Raw genomic sequence first — 20956 nt, forward strand, 5'->3', positions numbered from 1 at the left:
ATTTCCACCTCCTCGAATAGCCAAGTTGTATTGTAAAATGTATTGTGTGTGCAGACCTAGTGTGTGTGCAAGGTCCTTAAATGCAAGAAAGCAAACTAGAGCAACCTAGAAGCTAAACCTTGATTGCTTGTGAATGATAATGTAAATGCTCCAAATCAAGATGCAAAATGATCTAAAGCATGAATAAAGGATATATTGAAGCTTATGCAAAGACATGAAAACAACATGAAATCATACCCAACCCTCAAGGGAGGGGTACAAGCCAATCTTCAGTCAGTAATCTCCTATTGTTCTTCAATGTCTTCCAAGCCCTAAGTGAATGAATGAAATTGATGAATGCTTGATAGAGGGATGTTGAATGTTGTTAAAGTCTTCAAAGATCTGCTCTTTCGCTGCATAGAAGGTCCCTTCAAAGCCAAAAATCGGATCCTTTCTAATGAAGAAAGAGAGCTCTTATATATGAAACCCTAGGTCATAATTTCAACTTTTGGCCGACCTAGAGATTGAATATTCCACCAATTTCTTGGGGTTAAGCTTTATTTTATGATTGGATCGTGCTCCCAAAATTTCGGGAAAAATGTCCAGGACCATGTGCACCGGGCGCCACGGTCCCGGCAACTTTTCACTGAATTTTCAGGGCCATCGGATATGATGATTTTAGAGAGAATCCCGAAGTTACAGGCGATTTCGAGATGTTTTGACCCCCGAAATCAAGCCCCCAAGCTCAAAATAGGACCTAATTAGGGTTTTTGATTAAATGATGTATTGAAGGAATAAAATGCGAGGGGCGCACTTTAGTGAAAGGGCCCAACTTTATGATGTAGACAATGATGAAATAGGACCTTAGACCTCATTAATTTGATTAATTAAGTGCTAAAGGGGAAATGTAATGCAAAATGCAAAATGCACCAAGGCGGGTGCTAAACTAGGTGTGAAATTGTACCACCCTAGCCAGTGCGTACAATTTACGACGCTACAGAGGTTTATATTGTTCATATGCTTTTGAGTTTGCATGTTTGACAATTTTTATTCTATGACTAATATATGTTACCAAGATTGAATCTGATGTTTTCATTAATGATTAAGTTTGTATGATTCAGCCCCCTCCTCTCATCTTGTTGGCTATCAGATCTATACTTATATTAAGTATCATAACTATCACATTCTAGTAGCTTCAACAACTGACTAGTTATTGCTCTCTACGATACCATTTTGTTGTGGTGTCCTTGGTGTAGAAAGCCACCGTTTGATATGATTTTCTTCACAATGCTTAGTGAATTCCTGAGAAGTAAATTCACCGACTTGATCTACCCTCAAACACTTTATCTTCTTACTACTTTCTTTCTCAGCTAAGGCCCTAAATGCCTTGAACTTACCAAAAACTTTAATCTTATCCTTTAAGAATGTGACCCACATCATCCTTGAGCAATCATAAGTGAAGATCATAAAATATCTGTCACCTTGAATACTTTTTGTTCTTATTGGTCCACAAAGATATGTATGAACCAAATCTAACAAATGTTTTGTTGAACCAACTAACATTCTTTGCACAGAGCATTAACCAGTTTGTCTAACTGAGGCAAACCTCTCACTGTCTTGGACTTACTAACTTTAATAATGCTATTAAACTTTATATGAAAAAATATCCTATGGCAAAGCCAACTATCATCTATCTTTTCAATTAAACAATTGCTGATTTTAGGATTAAGGTGAAACAAGTTACCTTTATTTTGCTTCTCGGTTGCAATCAGTTCACCTTTATTGCCATAGATTTTGCACATACCATTTTTAAACTCCAATGGGTATCCTTTGTGATTGAGTTGTGCCACACTCAAAAGATTATGCTTTAAACCTTCAACCCAGTAGACATCATGTGCACTACTCTTTCCATTAAGAGAAATAGTTCCCTTACCTTTAACCATGCAGGGTGAGTCATTACCAAATCTTACAACTCCACCATCAAATTCCTTAAGAGAAATAAATTTTCTCCGATCATCGGTCATGTGATGTGAACAAGCACTAGCATTGATCTCATCATTAGAATTATCCATCCTGGATACTAATGCCTTCTGGTCTGACATTTCTTCTTTAATGGCTACATACACAATGTCTTCATTAGCATCACCATTAGATTCCTCATCAGTGATACCAACATAAAAAATAATTAGACAATCTCTTTTTCATTTACCCTTGTAATTCTTGAATTTCTCTCATTTGTGCTCATTATCACCATTAGGACAGTTAGCAGCAATGTGTCCAATCTTGTTGCATGCAAAATATTTCAAAGGTAATTTGCCTCTATATTTACCTGTACCTTTAGGCAACCATTTTGCCAACAATTCTTCAAGCTCAACTAAACTGTCTTCATCATTAGCTTCTTTGCTGGATCTGCATTCATAACTGTGACTCACATCTCTAGTTTTCCTCATAGATGGGTTAGCAACAAAAGCTCTAAATGCAGACTCAGATTTTTGTACACTACCATCATAAACATTTAATTCAAAAGCAGTATGCTTGCTAATGATGGAGTCAAGAGTTACCTTAGTTTTGTCAAAGGACTTCAACTTCTGAATAGCTGCAACTCAGATACATTAGACCACTAGCAGGGTTCTTAGTTCCTTACTGAATACTACGGAATCTTCCTATTTACCTCCTGCACTCTTAATTTTACCTACTATGTCTTTTATTCTTTGACCATACTAATGGATATTCTCACCTTCAGCCATCCACATGTCATCAAATTTTCCTATTAGACTCTCTTCTTTAGCAATCTTAACAATTCATCACCACTATAAATCTCTTTAATTTTTTTCCATACCTCATATGCACTTTCAAGACCATGAATATCTACATACTCTACATCAAACAAATAACTAGTAATAGCCTCCAATGCTTGATGATTTTCTTGTTGTTCTTTCTTCTGATCATCAGTCAACATCTTAGTAGGTGCAACATATTTAGTATCTACCTGTTCCCAATACTGACTTCCCAATTTCTTGATATAAATTTTCATTCTGTCACTCCATATCTTGTAGTTCTCTCTATTAAACTTCGGACCTCCCCACTTCATCATGATCTGCATATCTTTACCTGAAGTTGTTAGGTTTAGACCTTAGAGGACCTGAAAGGCTCTGATACCAATTGATGGTATGATGAAAGAGTAAGTACCCAATCAACTATTAAGAGGGAGGGTGAATAAGTAGATAGAAAAACTTATACAAACTTCACCAATATAAAAAATTAATCTCTCAAAGTAAACTTAGAATAATACCTCTATTAAGATAAAAACTCATAGGATAAACCTATTAACTGTTACAACAAACTAATAGTAAATAATTTCTTCATATCTCAATACTTTTAGTTATCACGACTTATCAAAAATAGTAAGTAGTTAAGTGAATCAACCATGAAAATATAATGACAAAAACATACACCACTTGAAACAAATATTTTTGGCATGGAAACCACAATAGGTAAAAACCACAGTGAGATGAGACTCACAATATAACTATCTGACCTCTTCTAAAGTTCACCCTGTTAGGAGCCTAGCCTTTTAAAGCTTTACAAAAAAGTCCTGTTAAGAACTTATCCTGTTAGGAATCACCTAGTTAAGGGATTGACTACAAATGCCTTATTTTAAGCAATACCCTATAAGGAGTGACTACAAATGCCTTGTTAGAAGCAATACCCTATAAGGAGTAACCTCGGTAGAGGATTTGAAAATCCAATCTAATGGACCACCTTGTTAGAGGATTTGAAGAACACCAAGCTTGTTAGAGCTTACCCAGTTAGGGGATTTCAATTCTGCTGTAATTGTTAGAAAACAACAGGAGTTTGCTGAACTGTCTGAATAGCACTACACTTGCTTGATCAGATCCATTTCATGCTCCTATCTGCCTTTACTCAAACTACAGATATATCATCCGCTTCAACAACCACACACTCAACTAAACTGTGTCTATCTCTTTTCCAACTCATTAAACTAATCAACTTCATCGACCTTATAAACAAATCAATCAGGTCAGTAACACAACAAAAACCTAATTCCCATAGAGATTACAAACATATCGGTTTGAGTATGACTGTTGGATTATATAGCAATATTTGCACATCAATCAAGAAAACCTTGATCACTCCTTGATCATCGCTTCATCGAACTTAGTAACTCATCACGCGCTTTGCATTAGATGCAATACATTTTCTCATTCCCTAGACAAAAAGTATTACAACTCGCCAAAATCTCTTGGAATTGTCTTCATACAATAATCATGCATGTCATAATCATTACCTCTCATCATGAGATCATAAACCAATATAACCAATTCACCAAACCAAATTAGTTAGAGTTTATCAAAAACAATAGGTAGGGTTTACTGGTTACATCAATAGATAAGGTTTACACTAGTTGCCAGTTCACTCCACAGATTCTTCCTACTAGTTACAGTAACAATATTACAACAATCTCAACAATATCTTTACTGGTTTAACTTACATCAATAACAACATAACATATCATTAATGCAATCTTCATGCAAATGCCAACCTTAAAAAAATATTATTTTGAAAAAATCTATAAATTGTTTCTTTCTTCCTATTATATATATTCTTTTATAAGTTCTCTAAAAGTAAACCAATATGATTAACAAAGAAAGTGGGCAAACATATATATCTTTTCATGAACAATAAAAATAATTCAATACTAAGGTCGGGCATGTGATGAAGTATCTCATTAAAAAAATGGATCACAAAAATTCTAGAAATATTAATTCATAAACTATAATATAATTATTATTAAATTATTTTAAATTTAATTAGGTGATGATTTTTTAAATTATTGTTTCAAATCACACTATACTCCATAAAAAGAAAGAAAAATAGACCAAGAGGTCCCTTGAAATATTACCCTAAACCAAATTGAGTCCAAATCCTAAACTAAATTGATACTTGTCTCTAACACTAAACCAAATTGGATCCTAACCCTAAAACAAATTTAATTGTAACCCTAACACTTCATTGAACTCTAACCCTAATCTTAATTAAATATTAAACCTAATTAAAATTTAACACTAACCATGAACCAAAATCTACCATAAACCTATCACTAAATCAAATTGAACCCTAACATAAACCTAAGTAGATAATAAATCAAATTTAACCCCAATCCTAACCCTAATCATAATCTAATCTAATCAAATTGAATGCCAACACAAAACCACTTTGAACCTTAATTCTATGCCAAATTGAACCCTTGCATTAAAACAAATGGAACCCTAAGCCAAAGTCTATTAAAAATCAAATTCAAACTTAACATATACAAAATTTAGTTCAAATCAAATTAAACCCCAAATTTTGGATAATGGATAACCCTATTGAAAATATAGAAATAATCATCCTTGAAAACCAAATTAAACTTTAAACTCGATTGAATCCTAACCTTAACTCTAAACCAAATTACACATTAAACCAAATTGAACCCTAACCTTAACACTCAACAAAATTCAACCTTAACCCTAAACCTTGAATGAGCCTTATACTAACCCCATTTTAATGATTTTTAACTATATGGCACCCCTAATTAGTGTCTTATCAAGTGATCTCATTTGTGATTAATATGTCCTCATTATATATTTTTAAACTAATAGAATCTAATCCATCATAAATTTTTAAACAAATTAAACCTTAAGCTTAACACCAAACAAAATTAAACTCTCATACTAAAACAAATTGAAGCCTAACTCTAAATCCAAACCTAAATTGCACTCTTGCATTTATAAAACCTTAACACAAATTAAACAAGCTAACCTTGAACCTAATTGAACATTAAATTAAACTATAATGCTAAATCTTAAGCCATCATTATTAAGCTTATCTAGTATAAGGTTTAGAGTATTTAGCTTTCCAAAAACTACTCTCATGTTGGATGAATTTTTAGATTCATTTTAAGATTCACTCAAGTAATATTAAATAAAACATACAACCATGTTATAAATGAAATGATAGAATATTTATTTTTGTATTTGAGACACTTGAATCAATTAAGATTGATTAATTATTCATTTGAAACCAATGTTTAATTAGATTCTATTGTTAAGTTGTAGGTTTTATTACATTCAATTTCTTACATGCATATTTATATTGTAAATAAGACTTCAATGTCTCATCAATTGATCAATGCAATATGATCCTTATATTTGTTTTAATTGTTTTAAATGTGATATGTGTACATATAAATGTGTAGGGGAAAAAGCGAGACTAGGTTAACATGCCCTAATCCTACCTTTTGACCACACACTTGTGGAATACGAAAGAGCCTAGAGGTATCACACAATTGGATACTTCTTTTTGTGGAAGAGAGAGCCACGGGCTACCTATTAGGATTTCTATTCCTTTGTTGCAATTGAAAGATAAAATGATGCAAGTTCAATCCCTAACCCCAAAGTTCAAGTATGAACTAATAACAAGATTGCAGAATTGAACTTAAACAATGGAAAGTTGCAAACAAAAGGACAAGACAAGAATGTAAATGCATACCCTGTGTTGAAATATGAATGAAAATGTTTGGGATGGGTGCGCGGGCGCCACTGTCCTGATTCTGCCCCTAAAACTGCTCCGGAAACTACTATTTTGCAACCTGAAAAGCTATCAAAAATGCTGAAAATGCTATCTAACAGAGGGACCACGTCGCCCAGCGCCCCTGTCCTAGCAAGACCAGGGCACCCCATGCCCCTGTCCTGGTCTTTTGCTCTGAAACTTGGTGTGGAGTGCTATCTTAGCCTGCTTTTCCTGAATCTGCAACTTGCAGCATCATCCGAATCCCGAAACCTGCACTTATATCTGAAAAGGGTATGGTGGGCAGCTATATAGGGTTTTTCCTTAGTCGAACCCTCACTTCGGTGATTTCCACCTCCACGAATAGCCAAGTTGTATTGTAAAAAGTATTGTGTGTGCAGACCTTGTGTGTGTGCAAGATCCTAAAATGCAAGTAAGCAAACTAGAGCAACCTAGAAAGTAAACCCTAATTGCTTGTAAATGATAATGTAAATGCTCTAAATCAAGATGCAAAGTGATCTAAAGCATGAATAAGTGATATATTGAAGCTTATGCAAAGACATGAAAACAACATGAAATCATACCCAATCCCAAGGGAGGGGTACAAGCCAATCTTCAGCCAGTAATCTCCTATTGCTCTTCAATGCCTTCCAAGCCCTAAATGGATGAATGAAATTGATGAATGTTGAATGTTGTTGAAGTCTTCAAAGATCTGCTCTTTTGCTGCATATGAGGTTCTTGAAAACCAAAATTCTGGTCCTTTCAAATGAAGAAAGAGAGCTCTTATATATGAAACCCTAGGTCTTAATTTCAACTTTTGGCCGACCTAGAGATTGAATCTCCCGCCAATTTCTTGGGGTTAAGCTTTATTTTATTATTGGATCGTGCTCCTAAAATTTTGAGAAAAATCTCCGAGACCATGTGCACTCTAGGCGCCATGGTCCTCTTCGGGCGCCATGGTCCTGACAACTTTTCACCAAATTTTTAGGGCCGTCAGATATGATGATTTTAGAGAGAATCCCGAAGTTACAGGTGATTTCGAGATGTTTTGACCCCCAAAATCAAGCCCCCAAGTTCAAAATAGGACCTAATTAGGGTTTTTGATTAAATGATGTATTGGAGAAATAAAATGAAAAGGGCACACTTTAATGAAAGGGCCCAACTTTATGATGTGGACGATGATGAAATAGAACCTTATACCTAATTAATTTGATTAATTAAGTGTTAAAGGGGAAATGCAATGCAAAATGCAAAATGCGCCAAGGCAGGTGCTAAACTAGGTGTGAAATTGTACCACCCTAGCAGGTGCGTACAATTTATGATGCTACATTTAGCCCCCACTTTAGCGGTCATATGAACACTACGTGCATATGCAAGCTAAAGTATAGAAAAGTAAACATTATTTGAAAAAGGATATATCCATAAGTCTGTCAAACGAAGTCCCCAGCGATATCTGCAGTACTCAGTTAGGAACCACAACCTACAAAACCACATGTTAGATCACAAAATCACCTAATGCTTACTAAGGAAGGTGATGAAAATTCGAGGGTAGCTATATGCCCCCCCCTATTTCGGCTTGCTAATTTTAGTGAGTTGAAACAGGGTATCATGTTTACCACTTCGAATTGTTAAAGAATATTGATGACAGTTGTTCACAAGAAGATTTGATATGAGATCAAAAACTAATGGAGAATCATTTGGTAAGAAAGAGAACTAAATCTCAATTCCAACACAACAAAGAGTGTGAAGATTTGAGAGTTCTCTAACACAAGATGAAGGATGTAAATGGAAACAAAATGCAAAGAGAAGAAAAGAAAGGAAAAAAGCATGAATGCACATAGTGGTGATCCATGAGAAGAATAGTGAGAGAGAAAACATGGACTTCTCGCCCCTAGATCTTGTCTAGGTGATCCATGGGAAAAGGACATGGAAAACTAGCCCCTAGAGTCTGTCTAGGTGATCCATGTAAGGGAGGAGAGTGAGAAAGTCTAGCCTTATGCCGCTAGTTCCACTCAACCTCATGCATGTGTGTGTAAGTGAGGCTAGAAGCACCTGTATATGTATAGTACAAAAGCGTGACATCTCACTCTAAGAGTCTGTGCTCTAGTTCTAAGAATAATCACCTTGTGTAAAAGAAAAATGGAGACATCTCGCTCTAAGAGTCTGTGCTCTGGTTTCGAGAATGACCCATTGCTCAAAAAGTGTAATGTTTATGTCATAAGCAAAGTAGAACAAGGATACCTACCTTCATCACAAAAGAAGATACCCCAAAAATGCAACAATGTCATAGATCCAAGCAAGAGAGTTTTGCACTCTTTAAGCAAGGATAAGATAGTTGAAAAGGGATATCTTGTAATATGTGTAAAGGACATCCTTAGAGGAGAAGAGATCTTTATACAAAAGACACCTATCCCCAAGAGGAATTGTCTTAGACAAATATAACATATTCTAGAATAAGACAAAGAAGAGAATAAGAATGCCATACTTCCTTCTTTTGTGAGGTGAAAGTGATTCTTAATGAAGGATGACGCTCTTTTTAACCCAATTGGGAGAGTGAATTCATTATGGATGTATTTTACCAAGTGAAAAAGAGGTTGTAGTCAAGGACTTACACCTCTTGTAAGAGAGAATCCTTGAACAAACAACAACAAATGCATACAAGGAATAACATCAAGTAATGAAGTTCACACCATCCACAAAATAGGAAAAAGTGGATCCTTAGATAAAAATAAGAAAAGATCATTGCCTCCAAATGAGAAGGACTTACCCAATCTTCTAGGGATAGATTTAGACATAAGTAAAATGTACTACATACTGACATGAGTTCATGCAAGCAAGACATTAGTGTATGTAAAATGCTCCTCACAAGAAGTGGGTAGGATAAGAAAGAGAATATCTTCTCCCATATCTAGGAAAAGAGGATTCTAAAGAAAAGATGATCAATATTTCCACACTAGTACCCCAAAGGGAAATTTTAGCCATAAAAAGAAGAGATGTATGAAATCACACTTGTCCCCATAGGAACAAGAGATAACATAGAAAATTAGGCTATTATGTTGCTTCAAAAATATGATTGCACTTGAAATTGTACCATCATGAATGACAATGAGCCCCTAGTAAATGAGCTACCAATGTCACATAATGATGAGCAACATAATAGCCATTAATGTTATTTAAAGACATGATAGATTGAATGAGGTATTTGAATATGACATGCTAAATGCTCAACTATAAGTGAGATCGAAAACATGTATAAAATGATAAGAATTGAAGAAGGAAAGTTACGAGAAATCTTAGAGAAAAGATGAGTGTAATTCATTAGAGCCTTATCCCTGGAGGAAAGGACTTTATGATGAATAGGAGATAAAGCTTCATAAGTGGATTTAGAAATTTGAGGGGAGTCATAAAGAGATTTGTTCATCGCCAAGATTTCCTTATGAGGGGAATGAGAGTTGATAGAAGTAGAAGATGATTTAGTTGAAGTGAGATCATCATCACTACTAAATATAGCATTCACATTGAGAGATGGTCTATTAGATGCTTTGGTGGGCTTAGAAAGATTATATCCAAGTCCAAATGAATATTCATGCATGTTATGTTCTAAAGGAACTTTAATTCCTTGTTCATTTGTGCCACAACCATTTCCACTATAGCCACTCTTAGCCAAAATGTGAAAACCACGACCATAACGATTAGCCATTTCAGAAAGAGAAAGTGGTTTTTCATAAGACAAAGAATCAAATTCTTCAGAATTAGAGGTGTGAGGAGAAGAATTTTGAGAAGCGGCCACAACATTATTGCTCATAGATTCAGGAAAGACTGATTGATCTCTAGTTTCTTTCTTCTTTTTAACTTTAAGCGCTCTAGGAGGAACCCTATACTCACCTACAAAGGTGGGATTAAAATCAAGAGATCCCCAATCGTCTTCTGCGAGAACCTTCTCAGGATCAAAAGCCTTTTCATGTGTAGATTCCATTTGAGAAGAATCTTCTTCAGGAACTTCAGGCTCATCCAAAGAATTTTGATTATCAGAGGATGATGATTTTTCCATAGGTATCTTGTTTAAAGAGTCATCACTAGAAGAGGAAGGTTTAGAAGAACTCCCTTTGGAAGTAGATGTTTGCAAACAAGCTTGAAAATTAGTATCACCTATCAAGGTATATGTCTTATTGTTATAAATAAATTTAACTTGTCTATGCAATGTAGAGGGGACAACTTGCATACTGTGAATCCAAGGTCTCCCTAATAACAAGTTGTATGTTAGATTTCCCCACATAACATGGATAGGAGTAGGCAAAGTAACAGGTCCCACTATGATGGGTAAGGTGATAATACCTAATGAAGACTTAGCCACATTATCAAAGCCTTGAATGGGACGGGAGTCAGGCTCAATAAGGGATGTATCCACATTCATCTTATGCAATAGATTAATGCTACACACATTAAGGCCAGAGCCATTATCTACCAGTGTTCATCTTATAGTAGTGTCATTTATGATAACCACAATCATCAAGGGATCATATTGATGTTGAATTTCACTAGTAGGCAATTCATCTTGAGTAAACACAATTTGAGCTTTAGGATTCATCACAGAGTTAACCAAAGACACTATATTACTAGATGTATTAGGTGGAGGAACATTCAAATCTTTCAAGGCATCTTGTAACATTCCATGATGAGCGGAAGAAGTTTGGATCAAATCCCAAAGGGATATCTTTGCCAGAGTAGCTTTAAGTTGTTCTATGAGATCATATTCCTTACCAATAACTTGTGAAATATGTGGAGCTTGAGGAAGAATAGGTTGGGAAGGAGGAAGTGAAGTTGGGATAACTGGAGGAGGATTAGGTTGCCTATTGTTTCTTGTATTATAAGTATGGGCAACCGCATTATAACTCTCTCTAGTCAGTTGCTTAGCATACTCATAAGGGCTCTTAGTAGAATAACCTCCTTGCACAGTAATAATAGGTTTGTTAGGAGTGCAAAAAGAATCATTAGCATAACCACCTTGAACCACTAAGATAGGCTTATTTAAAGGTTGAGAATTTTGAGAAGGACAAGCACCTTGGACAGTGAAGAGAGGTTCGTTAGGTGTTTCATTCACATGTATCAAATTGATTGAGGATGGTTTAGAGGAATGAACAAAAGTGTTGGAAGAATTATTGATAGTCTTCTCTTGCACTAAAATCTTATCACGAATTAAATCAATTTTAGGAGAGAGACAAGGGGTAGGCATTGATGTTCTAGTAGGAAGAGTAATACTAGGAAAGGTCATATCATCCTCTATCATCAAAGGATCTACATGGGGAATAAACTCTCTAGGAGAAGGATCAACATTACTCTCTAAATTCTCACTTTTGAGAGGGAGATCTTTGAAAGAGATGTTAACAATCTTGCTTTGAACTAGGGTATCCTTATGAGTAGAACCAAGTTGAGGAGAGGGAGATGCTTTATTTTTAGAGGGAGAATAATTGAGATTCAAGGAAGGGGAGAAACTATCAAGGGAGTTTCCAATCTTGATTTCATCCCCTTTGGCTAGGGTTCTCTCATGGGGTAGAGAGTAATCTACACCTTCTTCTAATGGTTCATCCCAAATAGTGAAGTGGTTGAAAGGAATGTTTGAAGTATTGTCAATTTCGGGAGAGGAGATAACATTGTTTATTAATTCCTCATCCTTAGGAGGGAGAGCATCAATAGATGTGTTAAACTCATCCTCTTTCCTCAAAATATGTTCAATATGATCTTTAGGGGAGAGAGAATTAAGGAAATTGCTTATTATTTCATATTCTTTCTCTAAGGGATGCTTATGGGTAAGACAAACTTTAGGAGAAGGGTAAGCATTTATCATTAATTCATCATCTATAGTGGGAATTTTGTTGGAAAAGGAAATGCCATCACTAGGAAATGTAGGGATAATGTCATCTTCTTGCACAAAAGGATCCTCATGAAGGGAGTGTTTTTTAGGAGCAACATGAACATATTTCTCCAAAAATTCATGCTTAGGAAGGAGATCTTTGAAAGAAGTGTTCATAACCTCTTGTTGCACTAACATGCCCCCATTGGAAGGACCAACTTTAGGAGAAAATAAGTCAATGTCCATAAATACCTTTTCACTTAGAGAGGCATCATGTAGGGAAGGTGAAGTAACATTAAGAAAGGTGTTTATGATATCATTCTCTTCCTCTAGGATAGCTAAATAGGAAGGGCACATTTTAGGAGAATTGTCAAGATCACTCTTAAAGTCTTCATCCTTAGAGCATGGGAGAGTCTCAAAGGGATTGATAGCAAATTTTTTAGGCACTAAAATGTTGTTATAGATGGGGGGAGGTTCTTTAGGAGAAGGAAAAATTGAAACAAGGGAAGCTAACCCATTATCACATCTATGAAATGAATGCATCATGACAACAATTTTCCTCTTTCAAATGATAACACATGCAAAATAGAAGGAAATGTTTAATTTTAACCAATGCAAGTGCTTAGAATGTAGATTTAGAAAATGAAATTTATGATTCAAATGAGTTCTTAAATCAGATTTGAAATTATTGATCCCAATTAAGCTATCCACAAGTTCAACTTTGAATTGAAGAATTAGGGTTTTAGCAAAAATTTCCTCTAAATTTTTTGAATCTTGCAAGAAATTAAAACTTGTAAATAGCATAAACACTCAAATTTGAAAACATAAATCAGAATTAGAGAAGATTGGAATTCACGTCGGGTTCACCAAAATGTGTAGGGCAAAAAGTGAGACTAGGTTAACATGCCCTAATCCTACCTTTTGACCACACACTTGTGGAATACAAAAGAGCCTAGAGGTATCGCACAATTGGCTACTTCTTTTTGTGGAAGAGAGAGCCATGGGATACCTATTAGGATTTCTATTCCTTTGTTGTAATTGAAAGATAAAATGATGCAAGTTAAATCCCTAACCCCAAAGTGCAAGTATGAACTAATAAAAAGATTGTAGAATTGAACTTAAACAATGGAAAGTTGCAAACACAAGGACAAGACAAGAATGTAAATGCGTACCCAGTGTTGAAATATGAATGAAAATGTTCAGGACGGGGGCGTGGGTGCCACTGTCCTGATTCTGCCCTTAAAACTGTTCTGGAAACTGCTATTTTGCAACCTGAAAAGCTATCAAAAATGCTGAAAATGCTGTCTGACAGAGGGACCAGGGCGCCCAGCGCCCCTGTCCCAGGGACCAAGGTGCCCAGTGCCCCTGTCCTAGCAGGACCAGGGCGCCCCATGCCCCTGTCCTGGTCTTTTGCTCTGAAACTTGGTGTGGAGTGCTTTCTCGGCCTGCTTTTCCCGAATCTACAACTTGCGGTGTCGTCTGAATCCCGAAACCTACACTTATATCTGAAAAGGGTATGGTGGGCGGCTATATAGGGTTTTGCCTTAGTCAAACCCCCCATTTCGGTGATTTCTACCTCCACGAATAGCCAAGTTGTATTGTAAAAAGTATTGTGTGTGCAGACCTTGTGTGTGTGCAAGATCCTAAAATGCAAGTAAGCAAACTAGAGCAACCTAGAAAGTAAACCGTAATTGCTTGTAAATGATAATGTAAATGCTCTAAATCAAGATGCAAAGTGATCTAAAGCATGAATAAGTGATATATTGAAGCTTATGCAAAGACATGAAAACAACATGAAATCATACCCAATCCCAAGGGAGGGGTACAAGCCAATCTTCAGTCGGTAATCTCCTATTGCTCTTCAATGCCTTCCAAGCCCTAAATGGATGAAAGAAATTGATGAATGCTTGATGGATGGATGTTGAATGTTGTTGAAGTCTTCAAAGATCTGCTCTTTCGCTGCATATGAGTTCTTGAAAACCAAAATTCCGGTCCTTTCAAATGAAGAAAGAGAGCTCTTATATATGAAACCCTAGGTCTTAATTTCAACTTTTGGCCGACCTAGAGATTGAATCTCCCGCCAATTTCTTGGGGTTAAGCTTTATTTTATTATTGGATCGCACTCCTAAAATTTTGGAAAAAATGTCTGGGACCATGTGCACTCCGGGCGCCATAGTCCCGACAACTTTTCACCAAATTTTCAGGGTCATCGCATATGATGATTTTAGAGAGAATCCCGAAGTTACAGGTGATTTTGAGATGTTTTGACCCCCGAAATCAAGCCCCCAAGTTCAAAATAGGACCTAATTAGGGTTTTTGATTAAATGATGTATTGGAGAAATAAAATGAAAAGGGCACACTTTAATGAAAGGGCCCAACTTTATGATGTGGACGATGATGAAATAGAACCTTAGACCTAATTAATTTGATTAATTAAGTGCTAAAGGGGAAATGCAATGCAAAATGCAAAATGCGCCAAGGCAGGTGCTAAACTAGGTGTGAAATTGTACCACCCTAGCAAGTGCGTACAATTTATGACGCTACAATAAATTTTATTTATTAAATATAAACATGCTAGTATATATAAAAAAACAAATAAAATACAAACATTTATCTTAATTTTGAAACAATAAATTATATAATTGATATGACAGTAGAAGTCTCCCTAGTCAAGTTGACTTTTATTTTGCGTAGAGCTTAGTTATGTAAATAGACAGTCAAGGCACTTAAATTAGCTATATTCTTCCACAGTTCATTTTTTCTCAACAGCTCTCTTATCTTGATGATGGATCATGGAATGTGATTCAAAACATTGATAAAAACAAATTATACACAGTTGAATTCAAAAATAGAACACAATAATAACTATCTTGTTTTCAAAGACCGAAAAGTTGGAGAAAGACAAACAGTTGAAATATAATAGTATCGCGATTGATAAGAAGGAAGGATATGGCATTGCAGGCCTAGTCAGACAGGCCATTTGTAACATTTAAAAAAATTAAGCAATTTTGATTGGAGAAAACTCCAGAGCATTACAACAAGTTTTTATCTTGTTCGCTAATCATTGTATGCAAAAATTTGGCCCAATAGCTACCTTTTTAATACAATTTTAGGTATCTACTTCCGCTTCCTGTCACGTTCAATTCACTAATTCATGAGTCTGAGCACTGCCGGCTGAGTTTAACTAGCCTGTAGTTTTAGTTAATACGACCTCCTCCATGGTAGTGAGCTCCATAGGCCTCGTTAAAACTTCTTCACCTTTCAAAATTGAAAGCATCAAGATTCTGGTAAACAATAATTAAATACACCTCAATATCAAAAATTTCAGATTATTTGGAAAAAAAAATTATAATCATCATTTCTTTTTTACTTTTATGTAAAATTGTTCTATTAAAATTCATATTTTTTAATTTGTCAAAGGCTTTTTTTTACGAGGATTGGGTTAATCTGAATTATTAATGATTGATATTTGTTTGAATACACCGTAAGACGAATAAAATGATGAGACCTTTTTTATTTTCTGTTCACATTTATATGTTCATTAAGTCCAAGTGAACATGAAGTTCAGAAAGATGTTCATAACTTTGGATGTTTTCATTATGAACGAGTAGAAATGAATGTACATTTTCTAGTCTATGCGACTTAAGAAACCACAATTGCCAAAATGCATCACCACACCTAATTTATGATCTTCAATGCGAAGCATACCTTGAGGAAAATAAGTGCAGATCTACACTCTATTTTCCACCTCACCAATGTTGTGTTTGCTATCGTTAGGAACAATTACACAAAGTCTTGGTCAACAATAATTAAACAAACCTAATCATTAATATTTGAAAATTTTGCATTGTATTATTTAACCTTTGATGTAGGAGAATCTAGTGGTGTAAGGGCAATCTTGTGACACACAAAAATAAATAAATAAATATTTTCCTTATATTTAGTAGGTTTCTTTTGTTGTTGTGGAGCCCATAATTACACTTATGAGCTATAGGATGGTTTGAAGTTTGAAATGACAAAAAATAATCACCTACTATTTTTTAGTAATTTTTTTTGGAGCTCAATTAGGCAACAAGTGCCATCCCTTCATATATCTTTTAGACAAGAATCTCACATTCAAATGGGATGAGATCTACCAACAAGCCATTCAATAACTAAAAAATAATCTAGCTTCACCTCTATTGTCGATGCCACTTATTCAAGGAAAACCTTTGTTATTATACATCTTGACCACTAAAACTATATTGGGTGCTTGCTTGTTTAAAATAGACTATAGCTCCATATCCAGAGAAGCCTTTATATCTTGCTAAAAAGAAGACTCTGAAATGGAAGCCTTGCAAGATAGAATATTATCTAGGGATGTCATCTAAGGGCCGTGTCCCCTATTGTAAATATATGTAGATAGTGAGATCTTTTCACTAGTGGTAAGGAGTTGGTAAGATAAAATAAATGAGAAATTATATGAGAAGATAAGGAGATATAATGAATGTACTGAATATAATATATTTATGAATTTGATCTATTGTGTGTGTATGTTGTGCTTATTTTGATTTACAACTAATCTTTCGTTCGAATATCTTTTCTTGTTGCATCAATAGGACCGATTCTGAGTTGCAAGACTACAACTTTATAAATTCTTAGAGTACAAAAATCTTGTCTACATCCCTTACATTTCTTTTTAACATTGGTTTCATTGTTGGGATCCTGATTAGGTTTTGTTAAGGTTTATCAAGAAAAATGTTTAAACTCTAGATCTTACACCAAATCAAGAAACAAATAGTAGATGATGAAACGGATTTTATAAATAACAAAGAGGAGAGAATGCAAAGACAAATGATGGAGAGAGATAGAGAGGAGAGAGACACCAAAAAATAATGGAGATGACAACAAAGTCAAGGTTAGGGCCCACCATGGGGATGATATTGAGTGCACCAATATGGGTGTTGTTGTAAAAAGAAGGAAATATAGTGGAAAGAAGGACAATACAAAAAATTCAAGGTTAGAGTTCACCATTGAGGGTTCTACTGAAAATATTAATGTGGGTGCTATCGTTAAAAGAGGGAAAGATAGTTAAAAGAAGAAGGAGAAGACCCTGGAGAAGATAAGTTTGTTATTAAAAGGAACTAGAAGGTTATCAAGAATCTTTGAAAAGATCATAAATATTTAGGAAACTAAAAACTTGTTGATAGAGGAAAGTTTCAACATAGATGCTCCTACTCTACAAGAACCTTTTCAAAACCCTAATAAGGGACTATATTTAGTCAATATAACAATTAAGTCAAATGAAAGGTTTAAATATTTCTTCAAAAATTTAGATAAGGTTATTAATGCATGTATAAGTAAATAAAAGAGTAGGAAAATAAAAAGGAAGAGGTTAATTCAGAATTGGATGAAGAAGTTAGGTCATTACCTAACCAAATTTCATTTACAAATAAAAAGATGAAGAGATGTCATGAGAAATGACAACCCCCAAACCAAGACCAATCCCTATAAATGTCTAAAAGTAGAAGAGTTGTTGTACAAGTATTACAAAAACAAAGAGAAGAGAAGAAAGAGCAACAAAAATAAAGAAAAGAGTAGGACACCCTTTAGAGTGATATATTAGGGGAAGAGTATTTTGATATTAAATTTGAGAGAGATAAAGGAAGTGGGACCAAGCCTAAGATTAACATAAAGAAGGAGACTAAGAAAGCTATTCCTAAACTAGGAAAGAAACTAAAACAAAAGCCTAAGAAAATATAGAACATCAAAATGGGATAAATATCATATACCATGGAGACACTTGTTAGGATTCAAATTTTTGGAACAAATACAACTAAGAATTTGGTTTATGTACTTCTTTTGGAGTTAGTATGGGAAAGACTGGGAATAGATGTAGATAAGAATTGATTTATAGAATTTATTGGGTCATTAAGAAAATAAGAGCTAGAGTGGTATATGAAAAAATATCCTCAACATGCAACCACATGGGATAAAGTGAAGAGTGAATTTTTGGCTAATTTTGCCACCCCAAAAATTCCAACTCAAAGTGTAATCTAGATGAGAATCCTAAAAAAGGTGAACCAGAATCAATAAAAAGTTATGATTAAATATTTCAAGAGATCTACATAAAACTAGAGGAATCCCTAACAAAGAAACAAGAGTGAGAATGGTTCAAATCTAGATTGCATAAAGATATTAGAGTGGGATTGGATGGAAGAGTCATTGATACATATGTTGTCCTAATTATTTTGACATATCAAATAGAAGCACAACCATGGATAACATCGAAGAAAGATTAAATTAATAAACCACTTGAAGATCTACAATTTAAAACACAAAAACTGGTGATACAACAATAGAGAAAAGCCAACAAACCCAAATATCCTAAGAAGATTTGGAGCACTTATTGCAATAGAGAAGGGAACATTCAAATTGAATGTTGTAAGGAACAAGTAGAAAAGAATTTGTTTTAGATAAATTAGTAAAATCAAATTCTATGAACTATGCAATTTACCAAGATGGGACATTCACTTAATAGAAAAGACTTTCTCAATAATAGATGTTTAGTCTAGAATAGAGGAAACTAAGAAAATCAAGGAAATCAATGGTCTTATCATCATAATTATAGTGTAGATGGGAAAAGTGATGGTAAATACCATATGCCACCCTAGTAGGATAACCAAAACGTATTTTCTATGTAGAATAATCAGCTATAAGGATATCAAGAATATAACAAAGAACCAAACTATAGAGGAGGAGGCCAAAATAGTAGAAAAAGAAATGATGCCAATTAATTTAATCATGGAAAAATTGGACACTATTCCTTTGAATGTTGGGTAGAGAAGAAACAAAAATGTTCATTTTGAGGAAAGGATTCTCAAGATCTATTAATGTGTGAGAATGAAAGAATCCTCTATCAAAATGACAATGGTAGTGAGTCATCCCAGAGTGTTGAACTACAAACAAGATCAAGGGTAATCTATAGGATGCCACAATAAGGAATTAGAGATTATCATAGAATGGACATGTGGTTCCTAGAGACTTCTACAAAAGAACATTTTGGAGAAGAGCTAGTCATTGAAAACAAGAAGAAGAATAAATTTGTAGGTTAAAAAAAAGAAAATATGGTCACTTTCCCTTATATCCATGACACTTGCCCTTCTTAGGGGGAAGTTTAATGCCTTTTCATCTTAAAGCTTGGCAATTTAATTGGTGCAAGAGCATCTAGTTTTTAACTAGTTTTATTAATGCATTCCCAAATTTTCAAGTGATTGATCATGTTTGGGATCAATGAATGAATAATGGATTGGGGTTAGGTCCACAAGTGGGTTTTGGAGTGATTTGAAGTGTATTTCAAATATTTTTATAGCTTACATATTCTTTGGAATGGTCTAGAGGTTGTTTTAAAGAAAGTTGCTATCATATCCTAGGCGAGCTCCGCCATAGCCCAGCTAGGAATATGACTGCCAATTTTGTCTTTACTTGCAGGGATAAACAAATGTGAATGTGATAAGTGTTTGGTATGGAATAATGATGTATAAAAGAGTCTCAGTGAAGAGATGGAGGTGTGACAGGGTGTAGAAGGCAACAAACTCTATTGGTGAAGATTGTTAACTTTAAAACCCTCAAAGGTGCCATTTTTGGGATTTGTACCAGTATGATCAAACCAGATAGCCTACCCTAGTGAATCCAAAAGTCTGTCCAAAAGGGTACTCGAATCAACAAATATTTTGTGAGGTCCTTTGAATTTGTTTTGATTAATTTCACAAAAACTAGCAAGGTAGGGCTAATAGGGGCTCTAGGGCTACTAGGCCTAGAAAATAGGAAAAAGAGGAAGCGAGGGAAAAATGGAGAGAAACCAATTGAAGAACCACTTTAATGGAGTTGAAACACTTACTAAACACCCCTTGAGACCCTGACAAGTGTGTGTTCGAGGTTTGGATGATCTAATGGTTGGATTTACTCTAGTGAATCCTAGCCATGCTTGAGAGCAACTGCAGAAAAAAAAGTGATAGGGAGCACTCCAAGGGAGTTTAACTATTTGACTTGTTAATGGACAAGTGAAGAGTTTTGGAAGCCCACTAAAAATTCCTTTACCTACCTATTGAGAAAGGTGTAACTCTTTTGTGATAATCTCACCATCATTAATCCCCTCATTTTCCTTCACAATCCATCCACTTTCATGCATTCATACCATCGTAATGTCAAATTGCTCACTCATCCTTTGCATCCATTTTTCATCTTATTTAGCATAATGCTTATCTTTCATTAACAATCATGGAGCGAAATCGAGCAACTACAACATAGTGAGCACACATCAAACTAGAAGACAATCAAATCAAGGATGGATGATTTTCTGAAGTACTAAATGTTGCATTATCGCATAAAAATCTTCACTATTTTTGCATTTTTGAACTTTTTCAATTATTGGATTCTCTTCCTTATCTCATTAAATGCTTCAAAGCTAGAGATCATGGGGAACTTTCAATATTTTCTTAGTTTTCTGTCTGGGAGGCGATCACTTGTACTATGTGAATTCTTGTCTCGAGACGTGATACATCGAATATCACTGAA

The sequence above is a fragment of the Cryptomeria japonica genome, chromosome 7 (assembly GCF_030272615.1).
Source record: "Cryptomeria japonica chromosome 7, Sugi_1.0, whole genome shotgun sequence".
NCBI classification, from domain to species: Eukaryota; Viridiplantae; Streptophyta; class Pinopsida; order Cupressales; family Cupressaceae; genus Cryptomeria; species Cryptomeria japonica.